General features: G+C 33.2%; 1 protein-coding gene across 1 annotated transcript in view; it reads left to right on the top strand.

The window, feature by feature from the left end:
- Positions 1–2,138: 2,138 nt before the first annotated feature.
- The window catches only part of LOC108783089 (uncharacterized), a 72,629-nt gene continuing 69,390 nt past the window's right edge, over positions 2,139–5,377 (top strand). Inside the window, exon 1 of the mRNA XM_018551550.1 lies at positions 2,139–2,252. The gene's annotated coding sequence lies outside the window, so the exon portion shown is untranslated. The remainder of the gene's footprint in view (positions 2,253–5,377) is intronic.

Below are 5,377 nucleotides of genomic sequence, written 5' to 3'. Positions count from 1 at the left end.
CTAATTTGAAAACGGTTTCATTTATTTTGCTCACTCGATTGCAAAACTGTTACGCATGTAATAATTTGTGACTTTAGCAAGTTCAGTTACACGGTTTATATTTTTGTTATCGTTAAAATTTTAAATATATATAAGAATATATATACATATACACGATGCACGTTTTCTTCTATATCGACAAACTCTGCGAATAGCGCAATTTTCTCAGAAATTTTCTCATTGGACAAAGTTGTGCGCCGCACGTATCAGGTCTTGGGGATTAAGGCGAAAGATATGTCGGATTACTTTGGGATATATAGTGGCAGCCTCGCAATTTCGCTTTACTTTGAACATCCCTAAGTCTTAATGCGGCTTAAATGACTTTAACGCCGCTACGACCAATGTTACACTCTCGTGCTTTACATAGGTGAAACGCGCATGAAATGCGTTTACGAACAATTTCCACGGATTGATTCTGCGAGGTTGCATCGCTAAAAATGTTTCAGAATTACAGCGCGTAATATAAAGTTGACTCGATAGAAAGATTCGAGATGTTAAATAGAAGCTATAATAAAACAGCCTGTTCTGCAATGTCGTCTTTCTTCCTCATCTTCGCTATTGTCATCGCTGTTATTATCACCGCGTAGTCGTGTTTCTTTAACATGACCTCCCTTCTTCGTTTTTGAATCTGTCTTTTATCTCGACCCTTTTACAGGCAAATTTGCTTCAAATTGCTTCTGAAAATCTCATTTCCACCGAGATTCTTGTCAAAAAGGAAAAGAATTACGCGCCGTTATAGTAGATACATGAACCACCTCCAATGTAGTGCGCGATAAAGTGTGCCGAAAAGAACGACCAGGCGGAGTATCTTGAATGAAACAAGAAGAGCAGGACGAAAATACGGCAACGTACGTAGGGAGGATGAGAAGACACGGCGGTATTTTCCGCTCTTTGAAGATCGTTGATATAAAGCTTCTTGGAACGATGTTTTCGTGGTGTATGAATCGTATCACGTGAGCTATGCTTGCGGTTGAAATTACGAAGCGAGTTGCGAACGTCGAAGGCATATACGCATACAAAACGAGTAAAATATTTAAATTACTTTCTCTTAGAGTTCGCGCTCGATTAAGAAAACAATTTTCAACACACCAAAAATGCTAATTCAATTTGCGTATTTATTTCATTACTGAATTAATGAGTAAAAAGAAAGAATTTCAATTCCGTTACAAGTTGATAGCCTTCTTCTCACAAGTCATAAAATTCAAATATTATTAAAATGAGGATGTTAATAAACTTCACTTTTGAATTAAAACTTTTGAATTGTGCTCCTTTAATTATATCTCATTAATTAATGTTTCTCGTGGAATACGTCACTATTATTTCGAAATTTATTTGCTAATAATGAAGTTACTGCATTTAAATTTGTAAAACTACGAATTTCTAATAGAATTATCGAGTTGAATTCAAACATATCTCGTGATATATGTAACACAGATCGTACAATACACATCGCATGTCGAAAATGCTATTATCAATAGCATTTATGATCAACTATACACAGTTGTTTAATAAGTTAATTAATATGGAATAATTAATTAATACTAAATATTATGTACATATCACTAACAAAACGATAACTATATTCAAGCATTAATATATAGTTAGTTCAGGAATTTCAACATTTTATACCGTATGTCGTCGGCAATTATGTAAACAGTGTTCTCTGTTAAAGTTTTGGAATTCTCGATACATGTTTCCTGATGATTATGCCGATGATTATGTACTTTTAATTTTGTTTCACGAGCAAAAATAGAAAAGAAGCTGATATTATGATACTATTTTTAAATATTATAAAATAATATGATTAATAATTGATATTTAAATTTAAAACTAAAAAATTACATTCGTCAAAGTGATGTTTAATCAATATGACGAACTATATATAAAAAAGTGTGACATTATCTATACGCTTGTCGATTTCCGTTACAAGACATTACTCAAAGTGTTGCTGCTGACGTCTTTATTCTTCAGCGATCGACAACGTAAACGCTCGAATTCCTTAGCTTTCAGATCAGGCGTGATCAACTAGTTCGCAAACTATCATTTGCGTGACCGAGATTGATGGTAGTTGTTCCTCTCCTTTACAGGAAGACGCGGAGACACGGTGAGCACGGAACTACGAGTGTTCGACAAAGACTGTAAAACGGGCGCGAACGAGGAAGAGGAGCCCGTTTCGGGAACCGGTGAAATTCAAACACGAAACCTGGGTCAAGGTAAGTCCATCATTGTATTATTATCTATCAATCATAAGATTTTTTGAAAGTCTTTTGGCTGTGTGAGACAGGAATTAAAGAAACGCAATGTGAATTTTCATGTAATTAACAAATTAAATCAACATTTATTTTAAAATTATCGATTTTATTATAATAGATATAAATTATTTGCTTCATATAAAAAAATTTGATTTGATATGGAAACCACAATTACGAACGCGTCAATTTGTTTTTCATAATTTTGTATACAAACGGCTTGAGAAAAATTATCGTGTGCTCGTTTCCTACGTTTGCAAAAACAACTTGTATCTCGTGTAACCTTATAAAAATGCAAATTGATTTCCAGAAGAAAATAATGATCTTTTGAAAAAAAAAAAAAAGTAGTATGGAAATATTAGTAGCGGAAAGACTTTTGACATCTTGTCTAGAAATACAGTTACGTCGTCGTTTTTAATGACGCACAGAAATTTTAATGGATTTTTCGCGCCGCCAGTGCTTGACAGTTTGTGCATTAAAAATTTTTGCCGCGTCGTCAGCGATTTTAACTGAGTTTCAACGTGTCGTTCACACGCGTCGACTATGCCACTCAAGCGGATAATCGATAGAATAAATTATTCTATGTCGATCATATGACAAACTAAGTTTTGCGTCGATGTTGACGCAGAAAATCGTATTTTGCCATGAAAGTCAATTTAACCAAGTGTTGCCTATATTATTACAATTTATAGGCTATTATTGCAAACTTTGCTGTATTTATAAAGAAATGAAAATATATACAAGAATTGACAATCTTCATCATTAAATAATTAAATGTTTAATAGAATATTTTACCTGCAGCTTTCTTTAAAATTATAATATGATTAAAAGTTAAAACAGAAAAATGTAATTATGATAATAATTATAAAATAGAAAATTAAAATAAAACGTTTTTTGTAATTAACGTTACATTAATTAATTAGGATTATGCACACTAATGGCCGCTTCAAGGTTCAATGATTATTGTACAACAATGTTGAATTTGTCGTCAAATTTTGCTAACTGCAAGCGGAGCGAGCCAATTTGGTGGCCGCAGGTGAACATTGTCTTCCGTTAATTAATTTCGGTCCGCTAAATTCACTGAAAGTTTCGCATGGACTAGAAAGTGGCTTGGAGTATTATGCCGTAACTTCTCTTAGGATATGACCTTGCGCTTGTACGATGAAGCTCGTACTGATGTGAACGGTGGTGTAAAGGCAGTGTAGTGACGGCAATAGAGCGATGAAGAGCCTTAGGGTCAAATACCAGAGCAGCGCCGGTATTTCAAATCCATTTGAGCAGAAATGCAGCTATTCATAGATTCACTTGAATTAACATTTGTAAGGATAGATCTTGTCAGTTCTTACACAATAAAATTTTATTTTTGTACGGAAACTTCTCCAATACGTGCAACATATTGGAAAGGTTCTTCTTTATCTTTTATTTCTATAAATTTAATCCAAGTTTGTTTGAATAGTTCGGTTGAAATATCTAAGAATTTAAGTTAGATACAAATCTGAAATAATATTATTCGATCATCAAAATAAATTATATGGGAATCTGAAGCATAATGAACAATGCTGCAAAAAAGTTGTTCGCTCATGCTTCAGATTTCTACATAATTATTCTAATGATTCAACAAAAACGTTTTCAGATTCGTATCCAACTGAAATTGAGATTTCAGCAAAATCGTTCTTTCTTTATAAATAATATTTTGCATCGTCTTTATTAATAAAACCGGATATCTATAAAAGCTGTTATAAACCAAATTTTGTTATTAATATATGTAAAAATTAATTAAATACTTTTTTTATCATGAATTATCAGTAATTAGTTATCAACGTTGGAAAATTAATTGGCAATATCATACATGTAATATAATTTTGATAAATTATATTATCTGAATAAGTTTACGAGAAGGATTTAGTTGAAGAAAAAGTTTATACAATTCTTGCGTCGGTTAACTAAAATATTAATTAATAACCGTTTTTGTAACGCTTTGATAAGTTCCTTTCGGCGCGCGGCGAATCATATAACTGTTCAATTGATATTGATCGTGGAGGGACTTTTGGGAAATGCAGATGCATTGACCATCTCAGGGACTTACTCTACCAGGCAAGAAATGACTGGAACTTTAGATCTCCCACGGGATCACGCGGCTGGTATGTACACAGGGCGAATTGGGTTGAGGAGAAATTTCAGCCCCGGAGATTTCGCCCTGTATTAATACCCGCGGGGCAAGAAATTGCAAACAAGATCTCCGCGCCCCGGTACGTGAAATTAATCCTTCGCGTGCAACAGTTGAGGCATCGTTGCGCACAATAGCGCCCGTTTAGAATTACGACAGAAGCGACTCACAGGTGCATGCAAAAGATTAAATCGCGTCCGCAATTTTCCATCCGCACACGCAATTGCTCAACGACAAGCACGCGAACATTTATGAGAGACAAAACGTTTGATTGCCGTACGATATCTCGAAAGCGAGTAAAGTCAGAAATAATGAATGCACTTTAAAAAGAGGATTCGAAACGGGAACATTTTGAGAACAGCGAAACATTTTGAATGTATTTTATAAAACATAAAGTGTGTGTATGGACACCAATAAATATATCATTTAGCAAAATAATTTGTCAAGAATAAAATTAAAAAATATATAACTAAATATGTTTTGCATGCAATAAACGTGCATATAGAATAATAATAAAAATTTATTGTAAATCAATAATATCACCAAAATTACGTAATGAAAAAATGGAGCTCTAAATCATAGATCATTGACGTAAAACTTATGACGAAATTATGGCATAAAAATTAAGAGAAATATCATCTTACACAATATATACTTAATATTGTATAAATTAAGGCACAACTTATTTTTCTGTAGAATGAATGGTAATAAATAATGGAGTAGTATCTTAATTACTATTTTTCATAATTAAGCAAATTATAGTACCACAATACATTAATTAAACATTGGTATACAGTGAGGATATATTGGTTCAAGATATTCCGTCCGGTATTATCCGATCTTCCTCTATACTTATTTACTTGTCATTATTGCTTGATTAAGGAGAGAGAGAGAGAGAGAGAGAGAGAGAGAGAGAGAGAGA

This window comes from Cyphomyrmex costatus, unplaced genomic scaffold (assembly GCF_001594065.2).
Source record: "Cyphomyrmex costatus isolate MS0001 unplaced genomic scaffold, Ccosl1.0 scaffold141, whole genome shotgun sequence".
In the NCBI taxonomy this organism is placed as follows: domain Eukaryota; kingdom Metazoa; phylum Arthropoda; class Insecta; order Hymenoptera; family Formicidae; genus Cyphomyrmex; species Cyphomyrmex costatus.
This window is presented reverse-complemented; position numbering and strand designations above follow the sequence as displayed.